Below are 21,569 nucleotides of genomic sequence, written 5' to 3' on the forward strand. Positions count from 1 at the left end.
CTCCCAAGCTGTCTGCCATCTCAGGAGGGACCAACGCTCTTTGCAGTTCTGTAGCTTCTGTCCTGTTCTTGTGAACTTATGTTCACTAATGTAAATGGGGCTTTATGTCTTTATTGACTTTGTAGTGAATACAATTGTCAGAGAGGCTGCTTCAAAGAATCACCTTGCTCTCCTCTGCCCTGACTCGGGGCTCAGCTTGGCAGGAGGTGTGATGTCTCAGAGCAAGTACAGCATTTTTTGAAGGAGGAGGGTGTTAATGGCAGGTGACTCTGGCCCCTTTTATGTGCTTGAGCTGTTTTGCCAGGTACAGAGTGGGAGTGGAACAGAAAAAGGGTTTTTTCTAGTCTAGGGTCCCACCATCTGTAATCCCAGGGTGGACCTTGAGGCAGCCTATAAATCATTCTCTGCTCTGCCACTGTGTCAGGTTAAGGCTTGGAATTAAGGTTCCAAGAGAGGTAAAAGGTAAAACCAAGAGCTCTTCAGACAGCCTGACCACAAATTTCCCTCTCCATTGTGCTCCTGTGGGTAAGGTCTCCTAGCCAAATGACTTTCCTTATCTTGGGGACCAGGCCCAGTATCTGCTTATCCCTGAGGAGTGGGTTTTGGTTCCCTCACAGCCTGTGGAATTATTCAAACAAGCCAGTCACATCCTCTTGTGGGGACCAGGGCTACCTTGCCCTTTTGTTACTTCAAAACCAGCCTCACATAGGCCCTGCCTGTTCACCTTTCCTGAGTGTGGCCCCTGTGTGGCCTGTGTGGGGTACATTGTCCTCCCCTGGGCTGTGAGTAGATATGACTAGCGAACTGCTATTAATCTCCTCTGTTAAGGTTGAGTGTCATGTGGTTGGCCATCCCCATATTTCTAGGGTGGGAACTCCTCCCTCACCAATGGGGTAAAGAAGACACTGCATTCAGCTTTTCTACCCTCCTAGCATGTATAACTATATTTCCACTTTTCAACCACTTGCCCTCTCTCGTGTAATACACTACAAAGAGAAGGAAACATGCCTGTAATTTTCATCATGATATCCTTGGTGTCCAGCACAGTGTTCCCTGGCACTTGATAAATATCTGTTGGATAAATGAATGAGTGAATTCCAAGGGTTCTTTCTGAGTAAAGATTCCACTAAATAGTTTCTCCTCTCACTTGCAAAATGTTGTCACTCCATAATCAGGGATGGAATGAGGGGTGTGAGCAGGGTGTGCACATCACCTCTAACTTCTCCAGGTTCTTCCAACCTCAGAGGTATCCCAAGCAAGCCAAAGAGAATAACAGATCCTTAGGATGTATCCCACACCCCCAGTTCAGTGCCATCTCAGTGTTAGATTGATGTACTTTTCTTGAGATAAACACTGACAGATGTCCCTGAATTTGGCAACCAACTGTACTTCACATCTTCTGAGACATTCTAGTCCACTTACCCAGTACATGTGAAAGGACTTTAGTGCCTCCCTCTTTTGTTCTCTGGGCTATCTTCTCCAATTCTGATTTGTTGATGTAGATGGCTGTTACCAGCAACAATGAGAGCGTGGGGCCTGGGGAGGCAGAGAGCTTTCATTCTAGTGTTTTTGTGATTGTTTTGGCTATAGCTAGGCCAAGGTACTGTCCTATTCTGTTTGTATTGCAGTCAAATTAATCAACAGGCATTTTTTTCTCAGCCATCTTCAAGTCATGTCAGGAAAAATTTGGCCTACATGAGGTTTAGGAAACTATCTTTTATTTCCCTTTATTTTCATGAAAATTTGAGCTTGAGGAGAATGTGAGCATTTTTCAGATCATTGGGTCTTATAGTTTCAGGCTTCATATTTTGTGCATTCCCACTTCTAAAGCTTTGTTTTCATATATTTGCCCATTCCTCCAATCTAAGTCTCACCATTTAAAAAGTTAAGTTCACATCTGATTTCTGGGGAATTGTTCCCTCATTTATCTTTTTGTCTCCTTTTCAGAAATCCCTTTAATTTATTATTTATTTTATTATTATTATTTTAGTTTATTATTTTTTCACATGTAGTGTCACTGGTATTTATTATTTTTAGTTTATTATTTTTATTATTTTTAGTTTATTATTTTTTCACATGTAGTGAAATTATTTTTATTTAGTTTATTATTTTTTCACATGTAGTGTCACTTGTATTAATTTTACTAATTTTTGCTTCTCAAAGCCAAGGACTTTGAGGAATTTTCTTTCCAGGGTGCCTTATACAGTGCTCTGCTCATAATAGGTGTTTATTTTTCATAATAGGTTTTCATTGCTTGATTTTTTGATAGCAGGAACCAGGTAGGTATGCCTCTATAAGGGTGAGTGTTGTTCATAGGAGACAAAATAACAAAACTGGTGTCAGTTTGTTTGAGCTTACATTAAACGGGTTCACAAGGCCTCCTGAGCTCTGTGTATTGAAGCAACAGAAACCATGAAGCATTTTATTGCAAGAGCAATCAGGCAACTTCCCAGATGTTGCTAAACTCTGCTTTAACTGTTGTGTAGAGCTAGTTTTAACTGCATCTCCCACTGCTACTGGAGACAATGATTCTAGAGATGTTACTAATTGTCACTTGTTCTTTGCCTAGATTTCTTGTCTGCTCTTTGTGGCGTCACCCAGCCGCTAGACGGGCAATGGATTAGAATTTACATGGAGGCTGTGGTCACGGTTGTCTCAGGTGTTAAGGAACAAAGAAAAAGAGGTGCAGAAAGAATAAATCAAATCATTATTTTAAAATGTCTTAGTTTCCAACCAGGCAATGGAATTTAAGGGAGATTCCCTGCTGGTTACCCTAAGACATCTGCTTTGGAGCCCTTAGCAGAACTCTCTCTGTGGGATGATTGGTCCTAAGCCTCATTAACAGAGGCTTTGCGGCTCCATTGGAGGTTGGTGCAGCACAGGTGGGCGTTAGCACAGAGGTTTATAGGACCAAACCCACTTCAGCAACCAGCACTAATTGGCTCCCCAGGGAAGTCCCATGAGAAGCTGTCAATCGTGAAGACTGAGTTTTTGTTTATAATATGTAGTGATTTCTCCTTTGCTGCTCTTTTTCCTCCCCTATCCAAACTGCCTTTCCTTCTTGCACAAATAGGTGGTGGTTCCCAAAGTACAGATAATTAGAAAGTTGAGGCAAACCTTACTTTGATTCCAACTGCATTTTTCTCCACTCTCTATTCTCCCTAACCCTTCCCCTATCCCCACCCTTAGTGTGAAACAATACCCTGTCATATGGGAGGAACCCTCGCTGAGGTTGTGCTGACAAAGCTAGAAAGTAGTGTTGAAAAATAAATGTACATCATCCGTGCATTTTATGAAGTGATTTCTAGTTTCTGTAATGTGACTTCAATTATGCTGAAAATGGAGATCTTAGTCTCATCACGTATTTTTGTTAAATCATTGTATTTTAAGGTTAAGTCACAGGGCAGGAAACACCTTCTCTGTCTGCAGGATATTGGGTGTAAAATAGAGGCTTTCTGTGTCCTGGGAATGTTCTGCTAAGAAGACAGTGATGATAATAGTTACCATTGAATAAGCACTGACATGTGAGGAACTACCAGGATCCCTGCTTTACAGGAAGAAGCCGAGGCTCAGAAGTACACTTGTCCAAGGTCCCAGAACAAGTGTAAGTGTCAGGATTTGAACTTAGGTTTGCCTGATTCCAAAAGTTTCTGTTCTTAAAAGCTGTGTTTTGCTCATGTTTTGATTTATGTTTGCCCAAGGTCTTTTGGTCCAACTACAAAAATAATTTAAATTAGTTATCAGACCAGGCATTCTTTCCAGTGTTTGAGGGAAGGGAGCAACTCAGGTGTAGTTGACTAACCATTCTACAATGGTGTTATTTCATGGGGTCAATTTCAGGGCCGTAATTCAGTCATAGTTATTGCCAAATCCAGGTGATAGTAGGCTTTGTGGGTGATGAGGGTAGATTAGAAGGACTTTCGCTTGCTTATAATCTCCCCTGTTCTTTCTTACGCTGAGGTAGAAGGTTGGTGAAGAGACTAGAAAGACTTGGGGGTAAGTTCTCAAGTATTACACAAACTGAAATTTGGTTCTGTCAACTGCCTAGTTATGGGACATGATTAGTGCCAAGAGGTCACAGGGGGACTTCACTTCCTCTGGTCAATATGATGTAGGATACAGGGTTGGGGGGAGTTCAAGGAAATAACAAACTGCAGAAACATCATTTTTATCTGTTTCATGCACACTTGTGGCCCAGGAGATTGGTAATTTCTTCTTTCTGATAATACTTAATTGAAGAGACTTTTATTTTTGACTAGTGCTTACAGGAGGACTTAAGCCTGATCAATGCAAATTGATTTTTTAAAAAAATCATTAAAATTTAAACCTTGGGCATTATCTTTAGGTTGTAAGTGCTAAACTCAGCCCACCTCTTTCTTTCATTATGAGCAAAAGTAATCAAAGACCATCAGTGCTAATTAATTCAGATAAGCCAAAAACATACATATTCTTATTTTAAATGAAAGAAATGTTAGTGTTGTGATTGTTTTTATATTATTTTAATTTAAAGTTAAATGGAATAGAAAGGTACCAATTTAATTACATATTGAAATTCCTCTAAAGCCTTCTCAGAAGTACTTCCTTTTAGTTGCAGATTATAAAAAGAGATGTAGGGGGAAGATATAAGGGAGAAGGAGAATCAGTTCAAATTGTTTTCAGGTCTGATTTGGAGTAGGAAAATCGATTCTGAAAATCTAAGTTTGGAAAATTAACTAAAGCAACTCTTCTCAAACATAACCTGGTCAGTGATTACCATCCAAACATTCAAGGTTGTTTCTAATTTGATCAAGAAATGGTATGGAACAATGCACATGTAATCTATACCATATTTTAGCTGTAATTTTTACCTTCTCCTATTGTATCCTATGTTCAATAAAATAAATATCTCTAGCAAAGAATTCAATATAATAATGTTTCCAGTCTTCCTTCATTTTTATGTCTTCCCATAGGGTAGACAAAATTCCAGTAAACAATAAAATGATCAAAATATGAGAAAAATAAGGAGAATGAGAGACAGTCTCTGGGTGGCATATAAACAGGATGGCCATCCTCTGACTCACAGGCTGTCTTGTAAGGTTGGCAATGACTTTGAAATTTTATCAAGTCTATCTCTTTTCCTTTTGGCAAGACTATTCTTATACCTTTCCCAGTAGATGTTAATCTATCCTGTTTTTTAATGAAACTTCTAGTACAGAAGACACATGGTCCCTTAGGAACTCATTGTGAAATTAGAGGGTTTTCAGAGAAGGATTCTGTTGTTTATTTTTATTGTTCATCTTCTCCATAGGGATGATCAACTTTATATAAACAGCGCTGCATCCATGTAAAGTCATTTTACATGGCACTTGAGCAGATTGACAGATATTTAGAGAACATGACCGCCTTAGGGAACAATTAGTTCAGTCCCTTAATTGTGACTGGTTTGTCTTCTCTCTTTCAGATTGAGATTATAAGTTTCTTTTATTATAAATTCATGTTGTGTTGTTGACTTATATTCACTTTAGACCTTCATATTTTTTGCCTACTCTTTGCATTGCTAGTATTCCCCTGCTCTGTGCTAAAATATGCTGGTTCTGTCAGTCAATATCCAAAATATGTGATTTTTTTAAAAAATAAAAAGTGTGACAGGGTCTATGATGTATAGGACATAGGATTAGCATGGATATGACTCAGCATCCTGGGCTCCAACCATGATTCTGTCACAGCTACCGGTATGACTTTGGGTGGGTAATCTACTGAGCTCAGAGGCCTCTGAGCCTCAGTTTATCACTATCAGATGTGTGGCCAGATTCAGAGCAGCTTTTTTCAATGGGTTTTCCATGGGATGTTAACAGATATAACATGAAAAATGGTCCCATTTAAAAATAGGTGGTGGTGGTTGGGAGGGGATGGGGAGGCAAAGATTAAATGAACCTAAATAGATTTCTTTGCTGAAGCATGCGAGTCTTTCACATATTTTGGCTTAATAAAAAAAAGAATTGTAAATCTTCAGATCTTTAAGAGGCGTTTCCTGAAAGTATACAACTATAGTTCCTTTTTTTTCCTCTTTTTAATGCTTTAATGCCGCTAACCCTTGACCAGGCTCATCTGCAAAGCAGAAGTAGCCACTTTCCTTGGTGCCCATCCCAGAAATACAGTAAAACACCCAGGAGATCACTCAGGGCTCTTGACTGTGGATGAGTTTATGCATTCCACGTGTACCTTTCTGCATCATGAACTCTTTGAGGGCAGGAGCCTTTCCTTATTTGCCTTGTGTAAAGAGGGTCTAGTCCTGCGCTTATACCTGGAAGATGTGTTGAATGAGTCAAACTGTCCATAAGTGGAAGGCACTGCCTTGAAAGCTTTCAGCTTCCCTATCACAGAAAATGTTATTATAGAGTGAATTTTTGGAATGAGTGGAAACTGTAGTCAAGATGATATCTATGATCAGGAATCTGTGAGTTTCCTAAGGTTATAAAGATAACATAAGAATAAAATTACTCATAGATAACCACAGGTAGGTTAAAGAAGGGCAGAGTACAGCTTTGCAGGTGGTTCTTACTGGCTTCTTTCTTTGGTCTGGATAAATCTGCCTATTACCTTGATTCTGTCTGATAATGTGAAATTATTAATTGGAGAAGTTTGTCCAGATTACCAATATATGAGGAATGGACAAAATGCCACGACATTTTCTTCATCGTTCACCTTGTACAATGCCACTGTGTACATACAAATTCAATTCATTAAATTTATGATGAGTTTGTTTTTCTACTTTGCTGTTCCATTACCTGTTGTATTTCTTATAAGCTTCTGGAAAGCATAAAATATGTCTTATATGCATTTATTTCTCCATTGATACCTAGTGTTTTATGATTATAGGAAGAACTCAATAAATATTTGTTGAAACATAAAAAGATGACTATAGTGGCTCAGACATTTTTTCCAATTTAGCATCTGAAGATAGAGATAGTAAATATGATGAACTTATATGTAGCAGAAATTAATGTTTTGAAAGTAGGGAAGAAAACCCTATCATTTCACTACCAAAGAATAGCCATTGTTAAGACTTCAGGTTATTTCTCTCTAGACATATTTCCTGCAAAGAGAATTTTTATGTATAGTTGTAATCATGTTGTATATATAATTTTGTGTCCTGATTTTTTTCATTTGAAACTATGTTATAGAAAGTGTTTATGATAGTTATATTTGCTCTTTTGTATATAGGAAATATTTTTACAATAAAATTTTAAAATCATAGAAAAGTAAGATAGTTTTCACAAACAGAATTTTTCATTGTTTCTGCATGGTTTCCTTAAACATTTATTATTATGTTTCTTATGAGGTTTTGCCTTCATTATTTATTTATTTATATGCAAGAGCTGGAGTAGACATTTTTAAACAGGAATATTTTTATGTTTTTCCTTTTGAATATTTTCAAAGCATCAAACACTTATTGGCAAACTGCTTTTCAAAAGTATGTATCAATATTTGCTATTTCAAACAATGTGTGAACATTCCAAATTCATTGCAAGTTCACCTGCAAAGAACTTTTTTTTACTTTTTAAAATATTGACTGATTTTAATGGGAACATGCTTTATTATTTTGTTTAATTTCTGAGGGTATTTTTTGGTCTTATTACTGAGGTCAAATCTTTTCTCATACTTGTCATTTTTGTTCTTTTGTGAATTGTCCATTTATGTCTCTCTATTTATTTTTCTTATTGAATTGTATGAATGCTTCATTCCATAAAACATGCTATTTCCTGCAGGGACTGTATATTCACACACCACTGCATTGCTGATGCCCAAGGATAGTGTATGAAACAGGGTAAAATCACCATCGGCAGGCAGCTGGAGCAGCTTGTTCTGTGGACTGTTTTGCAATGCAATAATGAGGAGGGAGCTGAGTTACTAAACAGTCCCCTCTTTCTGTTAGTTCAGTATTGCAAAAGCAAGGCCTGGCGAGTGAGGTGTGTGTGGCAGGCTTCATTCTTCCCTTTGTCTCAACTATTATTAGATAGGTCCAGAAATTGCTGGTACGTTGGGGCTGTGGGCACATTTGGTTTATGTTGCTTTCCTAGATGTTAAGTGTCGCAACAGCTCGCTATGGTTTGCTCCTCACTTGAGCAAATTGATAACAGCTTGTCTGTGACTCCTTAAGAATAATGAGAATCAACCTCATTTTAGGAGAGGGGACAGATTGTGTCTGTACTTGGCATCCTTCTGCAGACATCCTTCTGCAGCTGGGATTGCTTGAGACACTTCACAGAGTTGAGGACTCATATTGACAGAGAAATGTCCATTTTGTCTGAGGAGCTGCTGAATCTGTCAGCATCTACTGGCAGAAGTGCTTTCTCTAGCATGACTTCACCCCTCAAATCCCTGGATGTGACAAAAGTCAATATAAGATCTCTGCCGTCTATTTCAGTCCTTTGTCATTTTATCAGATAACTAAATGCTAAATGCCTTCAGATACATCATAAGCTAAGGGCTCCTTTGAAAACAGGACAGACACTTTACAAACTACATCAAAGCATGCAGATAGTTTTATTTTTAATACTTTTTTTTGTCTTGCATGAAATACTTGAAAATAGTTCAGATATCGCCGCTGCCGCAAAAATTGTCCTATAGCAAAGAAAATAATAGCTCTTTTACCTTAATAGCGAAAGTTTTGTGTAGAAATGATTTGAGGATAGAAGAGGTTTTTCCAAATATGATTTTGTTGTGTTTTCTTTTTTCTCTTTCTCTCTCTTTCTCTTTCTTTCTTTCTTTTTCTTTCTTTGACTCTATAATACCTTCTTATTACATGCAGAAGTAAATCTTAATTCTTTTTGGCCATCTTTTCTGTGTGAATTTTATTTTATTTTAAAAATAGCTTTATTGAGATATCCTTGACATATACAAATTGTATATATTTAAAGTGTACAACTTGATGTTTTATTCTATGTATTTATTATGAAATGATTACATTCCAGCTAATTAACATATCTATCACTTCTACATGGTTACCATGTGGGTGCGTGTGTGTATGTGTGTGTAGATATATGTATGTGAAATTCAACATGAATTTTGGATTCTATAATATTGTTAAACACTTTAGAAATCAACTTTCTTGTCTCTGCCTCAGTATGTTTGCACATACATTCTCCCCAAGAAGCAAACCCATTCTTGTTTTTCAGTGGAGGCTTTACTTCTTTCGACATTTGCCTCCTCAATTTTCTTCTTCAGTTCTGTCTCCTCCACATGATGTCAGCTCACATATTCAAAATATGTTGCCTTACAAATCCTCTTGGGTATGTCTATGTATTATTTCCTTAAGGTAGGACTAATTTTACATTCTTTATGTTTTCCAGTGTGTTGACTAGACATTTTTTAATGCACTGTGTATCTAATAAATGCAGTTGTTTGATTCTTTTTCATTCTAAAACATTCATGAGATTCAAATTGTGATCATATTTCCAGGTAATTGAAGGACACGTGAGTTTAGGGTTATTGAGTTCATATTTTAAACAAAATCACAAATTAAGGATTTATAAAATAAAATAGATTGTGATTATAGTTTTTGTTTGTCCCTTAATCTTTAAATAAGTGGTTTCACAAAATTTTCTTTTAAAGATATTTTCAAACCTCTGATGAGGCCATGCTTAAAAATAATTAAACCCATTATAAAGTAGTGGTACTGATGGTGATGTTTGAAGTAATATCTTATAGTTTGGGGATTATGTGATTTTGGAACTCTGCATGTAGACCAAGTTCTGGCAACAGTTTGGAATAGAGAGGATAACTTTGGCCAGCTGGAGCAACAGCAAAATCTGATGGTGATAACTCTCAAGAGAGTCCATATAAGGCTTAGTAAAGATACATGGAGGAACTGTATGCATCTGATTTTTATTCAGTAAAATTAAATTCTGAGATTCCAAATGCAATACTGAAATTGTGAGCTCTTTCTTTGACAACAAATGTGTCCAGGGAGATGATGAGCTTGTTAAACATCAAGGTTATAATTCAAATGACACCATCAAGTTGAAGAAATGTAAAAAGATATACAGACACAATGTTTGAGGAATCATTTGCCAGTGTTACATTGGAAAATATGTTGCATAGTGTTTTCTTAAGCTTATTCCTTTGTTGTTGTTGTTGTTGTTGTGGAGATAGAGTCTCACTATGTTTCCCAGGCTGGTCTCAAACTCCTGGAGCTAAGTGATCTTCCCGCCTTGCATTAAAGGTGTGAGCCACTGCACCTGGCCGTGCTTATTTCTGAGTAGTTGTTGATAATGATGATGTTGATAGAGAGTAATTAAGTATGAATGAGTTATTTACTTCTTATAACAATATACTATGTTATGATTATGTCCATTTATAAATGGGAAAATTGAGGCTCATAGAGAAGATGTGAGTTGCCCTAGGTTATATAGCTAGTATGCTGCAGTTAGGATTTGAACCCACTTCTCACTGAGTCCAAAGACCAATATTTTGAGATACTGAAAAGTTTTTTAGGATATAATAAATGAGTCATGAATAGTTACTGTGACATATAAAAGAGGGATTCCTTGTGTATTCTGAGAAGTTCCAGTGAGTTAGTGTTGGTCAAGTCGCCTCTTGGTGTAATGTTAACATTTCTGGTTAAACCCTGAACTCTGCAGCCATCAAGAAATTGTAGGCCAAGAACAAAGGGATCATAGGTAGTCTCCCACATAGTGATGTCTGTCCTTTGACAAACATCAGTGTCTTCACTTTGACAATGGTACGTTTTCTTTTGCTTATCATCCCTAGTTAAATCTTTTTCTAATCTCAGCTGAATGGGTTGAACAATGATAGTCATTTTCATTCCTTGATATGAAGAGATGGTCACTAAACTCAAAGAAAGGAAAAAGTGTAAATATGACACTTTTGAGCCGGGGAAGCAAAGTGTAAACTGAGGCAGCAGTATTCTTCTTTATGAAGTATTTAAGCCGTGATGCTATTTTTCAGTGTATTTGCTATGAGAATGAGACTACTTGCTAATGAACACTCTCATTGTATATTAATAGCTGTACTAATTGAGCATTTATTATATGCCAGGTATGGCACTTAGGGCTAACTGCATGCTTTCTCATTTAATTTTTACAATGACCTTATGATGTATATACCATTAATATTCTCATGTCATAGATTAGCAACCTGAGGCACAGAAAGGGTAAATCACTTTCTAAGATTACACATTTTATTACTGGCTTAATCAGATGATGTCTAAGTATCATGATGACATAGTCTGTGCTATTAACAACTCTCTCCTGCTTTTTGCACTTTAAGCATTCTACATGATTTTTACACACAACCCAACACACAACTTTGTTCATGGTTTACCTAGATGATTTTGAAACTCAATCAAGTTATGGCTACAGGATTATATGAAGGGACACCATAAAAACCCTGTCTATTAATTGCTGTTGGTTTTGCTTTAGCAGAAGACACATTGGATTGGGCATCAGGGCAAATGGATTCTGGCAAAAGATACGCTCTTGGAACCACTTCTTTCAGCTATTAAGTGGAATGAATAATGCTTCACTTGCTTAAAGGCAGGGGCTGGACAAGATAGCATCTTTGACTGAATATGAACAGAACAATGTATTTCTAATTGTGTTCTTTAGGGGCCAGGGTTGCTAGCATAAGCATGAATTGAGCATCTTAAAAGGTGTCATGAAACCATGAAGGAAAGAAATCTCTTGCCTCTTGGTATAATGTGAACATCTCTGATTGAACCCTGGACTCTGCAGCCAACAAGGGACTACAGCCCAAGAACAAAGGGATCATAAGTAGTCTCCCACATAGTAATGCCTCTCCTTTGAGAAACATCAGTGTCTTCACCTTGACAGTGCTACATTATCTTTTGGTTATCATCCCTAGCTAAAAATAATTTTAGAAGGGCATAGAAAGAAGAGGTATATCTAAGATATTCTCTTCTAAGTACCAAGGTTGATTGATGATTCTTTTCAGAAACAAGAAACTTTCTTAAAGTATAATATGTTGATGGCTTTGTTGAGTTAGCAATTTATCACACCACATAGTTCTGTGGGTAATTTATCATTGAATCAGGTTCCCTTTACTCTGTCCCAATATTATAGGTTAATCTGGGACATGTAGTTTCTGAAATACCGACAGTCTCAATTTGAATTATTATTTTAGAAGCTGTGAAGACATTTAGCTCCTTTTGATTTCATACTCTTGACTTTAGTACTCATTCTAGACATGAGAAGTATGTGGCATTGTGTGAGCATCTGTAAAGATTGTAAATAATATTAATTAAGTTGGCTGTGCTTTTTCTCCTCACAATGGATTCTTTCGCTAGGCTGGTAATAATCGCGTTTTTGGTAAAAACACCTCATGGAATTTTTTTCCTTTCTCATAAAATAGCTGTTTACTGTAAAATTGAGATAGCCTCTCAAGTCTGGAACACCTTCCAATTCATCAAAAAGGGACAACCTAATATTCCAAAGCAGACTCAATCCTTTTAACACACATACATTTTAGGGCCAGTCAAGAGAAGTGGCCTGTTCTGTAGGAAAACATTTCTTGGCACATTATTATTTTAAGTGATTGCAGGAGACCACAGAGGGAGAGAAAAGAGATAGCAACAACTTCTAGCATGCCTGGGGGATGACTTGCTCTTTCATATTTGTGGAACCCTATGTCAAGACAGAAAACATCTAAAAATAAAAACGCATTTACTCAGATTCTCTGGGGCAAGGTGCAAAGAGCCTGTGCTGTAGGAGCTCAGATTAAAAATTAAATGGTTGAAACCTGCAGAGCAACTGCCATCAGCAGAACCGTGGGCTCCTTCTGGTTGATTTTGTGCCATTCAGTTAGTTTCCATAAATTGGCCTTGGGTACTGATGTTCTTTGGTCTTTTTTGTGCTGTCCATAACTAATAGTGACCGTTGCTGGTAAATTGTTTCTTCAGTCCAGTGATTATTGGCCTTTCAAAGCATTGACTTCCTCCACCAATGTATACAGTCACCAAATGGGATCTGGTTTGTTCAACATTCTAGTCAAGTTCCAAGTGGTAGGAATCAAAATTCCACTCTAGTTTATGTATATTATTCCTATAGCTCTTCCCTCGAGATGTGGCATGGGATGGAAAATGGAGCCTATGTGTGGTATAGGCACTACTTAAAATTTATCAATAGAGAGGGATCCATGAGGAGGAGGAAGCAAGCCAAAGAGACTGGGCAGGCTAATTTTCTTCTAGATAGTTCCTGCTCTCTTGGATTTTACTCCAATTCCCCACTCTTCCCATAGGAGTAAAAGTCTTAAAACTTGAACTAATGTTGAATTTTAATCCTGAATGGTGTAGCATCCTTCATTTCTATCCGTCTCATTATCAGCCCATACCCCTGCCATTGCCACTACCATATTTTCAAATGTCTTTCAACTCTCCAAAACCTACTGACCCTAGTTTATCATGCATTTGAAAGGCTCCCCACTTTTTGTAGAACCTCAGGTATTTTAAAACATATTTAGAAAGACTCTAAATAAACTGGAGTGAGTCTATAGCTAATGTTTGACCAAAAAAAAAAAAAAAGTAAAAAAGTGTGCTGTGAAATTTTGAATATTGATTGTGCCAATTGGAATGGCATTTTTAAAAAGAAACTATTTCATCCATAAATGATAAATATATATTTCTTTGTTTAAAAAGTACATTAATGCAAAATTCTCCACACCCATGTATTTTTAGCTTACATATCCATCTAACCTAAATACAGTCATGCATCACTTAATGAGAGGCATACAATCTGAGAAATACATCATTAGGCAATTTTGTCATTGTGCAAACATTGTAGAGTGTACTTAGATAAACCTGGGTGGTATAGCTTAGTATACATCTAGGTTATATGGTATATTCTATTGCTCCTAGACTACAAACCTGTACAGCTTGCTACTGCACTGAACACTGTGGGCAATTGTAACACAATGGCAAGCATTTTTGTATCTAAGCATATGTAAACACAGAAAAAGTACAGTAAAAATACAAAATAAAAGAGGAAAAAAAGTGACCTCTGTATAGGACACTTACCATGAATGAAGCTTGCAGGAGTAGAAGCTGCTCTGAGTGAGTGAGTGGTGAATGAATATAAAGGCCCAGAACATTACTATACACTACTATAGACTTTATAAACACTGTACACTTACAGTACACTAAATTTATAAAAATATATTTTTTACCATTCGACCCAGCAATCCTATTACTGAGTATATACCCAAAGGAATATAAATCATTCTATTATATCATAAAGACACAGGTAGTCATATGTTCATTGTAGCACTATTCATAATAGCAAAGATATGGAATCAACCTAAATGCCCATCAATAATAGTAGATTGGATAAATAAAAAGTGGTACATATACACCATGGAATACTATGCAGCCATACAAAAGAATGAGATCATGTCCTGTGCAGGAATATAGATAGAGTTGGAAGCCATTATCCTTAACAAACTAATGCAGAAACAGAAAACCAAATACTGCATGTTCTCACTTACAAGTGGAAGCTAAATGATGAGAACACATGGACTCATAGAGGAGAACAACAAACACTGGGGCCTACTAGAAGATGGACAGTGGGAAGGGGGAGAGGATCAGGAAAATAACCAGCAGGTACCAGGCTTAATGCCTGGTGATGAAATAATCTGTACACCAAACCCCCATGACATGAGTCTACTTATATAACAAACCTGCACGTGTACCCCTGAAGTTAAAAGTTAAGAAAATTTCTTTCTTCAATAAAAAATTAACAGCTAATTTTTATCTTCAACAATTTTGACTCTTGTAATAACACTACTTAAAACATGAAGTATTGTATAGCTGTACAAAAATATTTCCTTTCTCTGTATCCTTATTATATAAGCTTCTAATTAAAAAATGTCTAGTTATCTCTTTTATTTTTTGAACTTTTTTCTTAACAACTAAGATACAAATATACGTATTAGTCTAGGCCTACATAGAGTCAGTATCAACAATATCACTGTCTTTCACCTTCATACCCTGTCTTACTGAAGATTTTCCGGGGCAATAACATGCAAGGAGCTGCCATCGTCTCTGATGACAATGCCTTCTTATGGAATACCTCTTGATGTGCCTACCTGAGGCTGTTTTACAGTTAACTATTTTTTTAATAACTAGAAGGACCACACTCTAAAATAATGATAAAAAGTATAGTAAACACATAAATTAGTAACCATTATTTGTTATTGTTATCATGTATTATGTAGTACACATAATCGTGTGTGCTCTAATTTATATGAATGACAGCACAGTAGGTTTTTTATGCCAACATTGCTACAAACATATAAGTACTGCTTTCCATTATGACATTACTATGCCTATGGTATATTAATAACTAGGCTATAGGAATTTTTCAGCTTCGTTATAATCTAATGGGACCACTGTAGTATGTGGTCCATTGTTGACCTAAATGTCATTATATGGCACATGATTATACTTGAAAATAATCAAAGTTATCAGATAGAGAAGGCTTAGGGATGCAGAACCATCTTTACAAGTTTTTGCTGCTTTGAGACAAATCCAACCCCGAGTATTACCAGCTTAGAGACACCTCCTAGCTGCCTCTAGAGATGTATATCATCTTTGATCAGGGACTGGGGACCTAAAACAGGAACAATAGCATAGCATGCTTTTATGTGCAATGAATTTTCAAATATTAAAAAAATACCTTCAATATTGTTGTTATATTATCTGCACAGTATTAGGAAAAATGAGTAATAACTTATAAGTGAAAAAATACCTATGCTGCAAAAAACTCTTTTAATGTTGACTCCAGTTTCAGCAGAATAAATTTGTCTGATGATAGCCCCAGTGTCTACAGAAAATATACATTTTCTATTATTGGGGTTACAGTGTATGTAGAAGCACTGTGAGAAACCTTGACATTTTGGCAGAAAAGGATTTTTAACAATAAAATTCAAGAAAAGGTCATATTAGTAGAAATTTTGGTAGTCATTTTAAATGTCTCCCACATTATATGGCATCATAAATGCATTTAATCTCAGATTGAATTATGGCTGTAATCTTTAGCCTTAGTAGTCTGAACATCATTTCGTACCTAGCTTAATATCCTGGAATGTTATGTGTGGTTTCTGCTTTATTTAAAATAGAGGAGTGACAAGGGTGATGAATACATTTTATTTCTGTTTTCTCATCCCATTTTCTATTGCAAATGAATTTTTTTTCAGAAGTAGGTATGCCTACCTGTATCTTTGCAAAATGCATTTTCAGAAAATAGGTTTGGAATATTCATTTAAATCCTATTTCTTGTGACCCAATGTAAACTCAGTGCTGTTAAATCTAAAGTGTGTGAGTTCTTACAGCTGAGCAGTAATTTTACTGACATTTTAATGTCATGTCCTCTTCTTAGCAGCCTGTTTGCATATTGCATGCAGGCTACATGTCAGGGTTTTTTAAAACATGAGGTGTCTTGGCAAATGATTTTGACACAACTTGTCCTCTTGGACCAACTGTATTTTATAAACATTTTAATGCTTTACTCTTGAATGATCCATTTCACTAAGAGTCAGAAAACTGAGTTTCTGTCATGCCATGGTGACATGATGCTGACATTGCTGAGCTAGTTACTTATTCCTTTTACCTAAATGTTTAATAGAACACACCCAGCCCTGTGTGGGCATGAGAGGGAAATGGGCCCAGAAGTTGCAGTGGTTGCATTCACAAGCCATTAAGCTGTGGTCAGTTTCTCCCTAAAGCATTGTACCTCCCTTAGACAACTTCCTCTTTGGGGAGTTGCAATATCTAGAAACTTCAGAGGAAGGGGTCCAGCTGCAGGGATATGGTTAAAAGTTTTTTCAGAGGAGCCACTTTGCATGGCAGTGGGCCATTTCCTGCTATCACTCAGGCCCAGCCTACCCACAAGTTACAGTCTTTGGCAAGAAACAGAAGGAAACAGTGGTGGCTCTTGGAGCCACATGCTCAATTTTTGATGGTGCTCTTTGCGCAGTGAATGCAAGCTGCTCCTCAATCAGGTATGCTGCTGTTGTTCTGAGAGTGATTAGGAACAAAAGGGATGATGCAGATGTGTCAGGCTATGGGAAGTGCAAATGCATATTTTTGGGGCACTGAATGTAAAGAGATTTAGAAGTTTCCTGTTGGAAAGCAGGCTATCGAAGCAGGCAGGCAAAATGATTTTGACACCAATACCAACCAAGGGCAAGAAGTGGAAGCTTGGAAATATACTTGTTTGGGAATAAGAAATTGATAAGACAAATATATTTTTTAAAAAGAAAGATAAGAGAGGTCATGAAAGAATTGTGAAGGTCCAGTCTGTCCTATTTCCTTTGCTACCACCTGAGTCTGTTACCATGGTCTCACTCTTGCATGAAAGCAGTCGTCTCCTACCTAAGCCCCTTCTGTTCATCTTGCTCCTTGGAGGCTGGCCTCCACATCCTTGAAAATACAAGTCTGATTTTGCCTCTCCTCTGCCCAAACCTGCCAACAGCTTCCCAACTCATTAGAAGTGAGATCAAATGTCTTGCCATGGCTGACATGGCATTCCTGGGCCTGGCCCTGACCTTCTCTATCCTTATCTTGCACCACTCTTACTGTCACTCACTCCCTTCAGGTCCCTCTGTTTCCTTGCTGCTCTTTTATATGCCATCCCTCCTCAGGGACTTTCCACCTTCATTTCTGATTAGAATGTTCTTCCCCCAGATATCTGTATTACACACTTTCTCACTCCATTATCATCTGTTCAAATAGCACTTAAAAAGAGAGGTTCTGTGGCCATGCTATCTCAAATAGCACACTCACATGCACCCATGACTTTCTCTCCACTTACCCTACCTTCTTCACAGCACGTAGCACCACCTGTCATATTCTATCAAGTTGAACCATATGAAATTGCCTTTAGATGGATCAAGAACTGCTGAATATTGCCCATTTCATTTGGTTCAAACTAAAATATATTTATTAATTTGTTTATTATTTGTATTTCTTCTATACTATGATTGAAACCCTGTGGGTCAAAGGTTTTGTTTTGTTTTTGGCAACATCTCCAATGTCTAGAGCACAGCAGGAACTTAGACAAGTTGTATTGAATTAATGGAAAGGAAGAAGAAAAGCCATATAACTTGTTGACAGTAAGCAGTGAACACTTATATGAAAAATGATCTCTCTCCCTTTCTCTGTCTCTGTCTTGTGTGTATGTGTGAGAGAGGGAGAGGAGAGAGAGGAAGCACTAGAGGATTCTAGAAAAAGGTGATGGGATGAGCTTCAGAGGGAATCCAGAAAATTAAAGGATTTATTTGGATCCATGTAAAGTTCAGTGTAATGTTTCTAGTTGTAGCTAGGGGCTATGTATGCACCTATAATTATTATATATTTTTTCCATGTGGTTTTCTGAAACTGGGACCAAGTGGGATCAAACAAGCTTTGGATAATATAATTGTGAACTGAAAAAGTTTCATAATTGGTAAATTACAAGGATTCAGCTTGCCAATTGTGCTGTAAGTTGATTTTTACTAGAGAAAATAAGTTACTTTTTACTAACAGTTCTAGAAACATGGCTAATAATCTTACTATCATCCCTGCTACGGATGCTTAGAAATACTAGATAAAATAAGTAACCTCTTCCATGCATGTCTAATCTTGAAAGGAAATAAAATCATTACTATGGGTCAGAAGTAAAGGTTGAATTGAAAACCCCAGGGATAAACATTTGAATTGATACTGTGGCTGCCTTTGGGACAGTATTATTAGTCTCACTAACAAAGGGCTTGAGATATGAAATGGAAAATTGAGGTTCTGTGGGTTGGAACAGAGATCTTCAGTACAAAGTTGTGACCTTGGAATGGAAAGGACTGAAAAAAATCATCAGAACAGAAGACACAAGGAAGCTGTGTCTTAGAAAAAGAATGTCTCCTTCAAAAACACATCTCTATGGATTTGTACCTCATCTAGGTTTGGGAATTGAATTTGTACTACTTGTGTAGTATGGAAAAATCACAACTTGAAAAATTAACTACAGAAAGCCCAGATTACTGATACTTCTAAAGCACCTGGCAGAATCTGTTACAAACTTCTTAGGAGAAAGATACCATTCAACCAAGTTTCACAAGATTCCTACACATAAATATCTTCCAAAGATTAACTCACAACCTCAAACTATAAAACATAAGAACAAAATCCCCCACAAGTGAGAGTTAGCAAACACAAAGAGCAGGATTAGAATAAGACCTAAAAGTGATGGAACTATCACATAGACTATGAAAAATGAATATTGAAAATGATAGAGACATAAATGAATTATAAATATAAGAAAACATAAGGTTAAAAAAAGAACACACTTTATAAAGGTGAAAACTAAAGTAATTGAAATTAATAATTTATCATAGGTTAAACAAATTAGATATAGCTGGAGAGAAAATTAGTGGACTGTAATATAATTTGAAGAAATCAACCAGAAGGCACTGAAAAGAAAATGATAGAAGATATGAAAAAGAAGTTAAGAGACATGTTGGAGAGCATAAGATTCAATACATGTTTCATAGGCCTTCTAGAAGGAGAGCACAGGAAGATTTGGGAAGAGGCAGTATCTGACTATAGTGCAATTAAATTAATAATTTAAATTAAAAGACAACAAAAAGAATCCCACATGGATTTGAAATTAAATCAACACACGTCTAAACAATTCATGAGTCAAGCAAAAAAATAATGAAAATTAGAAAATATTTAAAACTGAATGTTAATATTAATTACATTCATACATTAAATATTGTATGAGAAGCAATGAAAGTTATAGTTAGAAAGTTATAGCTTTAAATGCCTATATAAGAAAATGAAAAAAGGTACAAATTTAAAAAAATTAACTTTTAATTTTTTTGGCTACATAGTAGATGTATATATTTATGGGGCACATGAGATATTTTGATACAGGCATGCAATGTATCATAATCACATCAGGGTAAATGGGGTGTCTGTCACCTCAAGCATTTATTTTTTGTGTTACAAACAATCCAATTATACTCTTTTAGTTATTTAAAACTGTACAATTAAATTATTTTTGACTATAGTCACCCTATTGGGCTAGCAAACCTTAGGTCTTATTCATTCTTTCTATTTTTTTGTACTCATTAACCATCCCCACTTCCCTTCCTCCTCCACTACCCTTACCAGCCTATGGTAACCATCTCTTTACCATCTATCTCCACGAGTTCAATTGTTTTAATTTTTAGCTCCCACAAATAAGTGAAAACTTGCAAAGTTTGTCTTTCTGTGTCTGGCTTATTTAACTTAACACAATGACCTCTAGTTCCATCCACACTGTTGTAAATAACAGAATCTCATTCTTTTTAATGGTTTAATAATACTCCATTTTGTATATGTAACCCATTTTCTTTATCCATTAATCTGCTAATGGATTGCTACCAATTCCTGGCTATTGTGACTAGTGCTACAATAAACATGGGAGTGTAGATATCTCTTTGATATACTGATTTCCTTTCTTTTGGGTATATACCTAGGAGTGAGATTGCTGGGTCATATGGTAGTGCTATTTTTAATTTTTTGAGGAACCTCCAAACTGTTCTCCACAGTGGTTGTACTAATTTACATTCCCACCAACAGCGTACAAGGGTTCCATTTTCTTCACATCCTCGCCACCATTTGTTGTTGCCTGTCTTTTGGATAAAAGCCATTTTAATGAGAGTGAGATGATATCTCACTGTAGTTTTGATATGCATTTCTCAATGATGTTGAGCACCTTTTCATATATCTGTTTTCCATTTGTATGTCTTCTTTTGAGATTTTTTACTCAACTCTTTCACCAATTTTTAAATTAGATTATTAGATTTAATAGTGTTGTTTGTGCTCCTTATATGTTCTGGTTATTAATCCCTTATCAGATGGATAGTTTGCAAATATTTTCTCCCATTCTGTGGGTTTTCTCTTTGCTTTGTTGACTGTTTCCTTTACTGTGCAGAAGCTTTTTAACTTGATGTGATCTAATTTGTCCACTTTTGTTTTGGTTGCCTGTGCTTGTGGAGCATTACTCAAGAAATTTTTGCCCAGTCCAGTGTCCTGGAGAGTTTCCCCAATGTTTTCTTTCAGTAGTTTAATAGTTTGAGGTCTTAGATTTAAGTCTTTCATCCATTTTGGTTTTGTATATGGTGAGAGATAGGGATTGGGTTTCACTCTTTTGCATATGGATATCCAGTTTTTCCAGCATCATTTATAGAAGAAATCATCCTTTCCCTAATGTATGTTCTTGGCATTGTTGTTGAAAATGAGTTCCCTGTAGATGTATGGATTTATTTCTAGGTTCTGTATTCTATTCCACTGGTCTATGTGTCTGCCTTTATGCCAATACCATGCTGTTTTTGTTACTATAGCTCTATAGTATAATTTGGAAGTCAGGTAATGTGATTCCTCCAGTTTTGTTCCTTTTGATTAGGATAGATTTGGCTATTCTGGGCATTTTGTGACTCCATATAAATTTTAGGATTTTTTTTCTATTTCTGTGAAGAATGTCATCAGTATTTTGATAGGGAGTGCATTGAATCTGTAGATTGCTTTGGATAGTATG

General features: G+C 36.4%; 1 protein-coding gene across 15 annotated transcripts in view; it reads left to right on the plus strand.

Annotated features, from left to right (window-relative positions):
* PDE4D (phosphodiesterase 4D) overlaps positions 1-21,569 on the plus strand; it is a 1,566,198-nt gene that overhangs the window by 266,294 nt on the left and 1,278,335 nt on the right. Inside the window, exon 1 of one of the 15 annotated variants that reach the window (XM_063810427.1) lies at positions 16,901-17,013. The exons of the other annotated variants lie outside the window; for them this stretch is intronic. The gene's annotated coding sequence lies outside the window, so the exon portion shown is untranslated. Of the gene's footprint in view, positions 1-16,900; positions 17,014-21,569 lie in introns of those variants that run through there. 15 annotated transcript variants of the gene reach the window in all.

The sequence above is a fragment of the Pan troglodytes genome, chromosome 4 (genome assembly GCF_028858775.2).
Source record: "Pan troglodytes isolate AG18354 chromosome 4, NHGRI_mPanTro3-v2.0_pri, whole genome shotgun sequence".
Lineage (NCBI taxonomy): Eukaryota > Metazoa > Chordata > Mammalia > Primates > Hominidae > Pan > Pan troglodytes.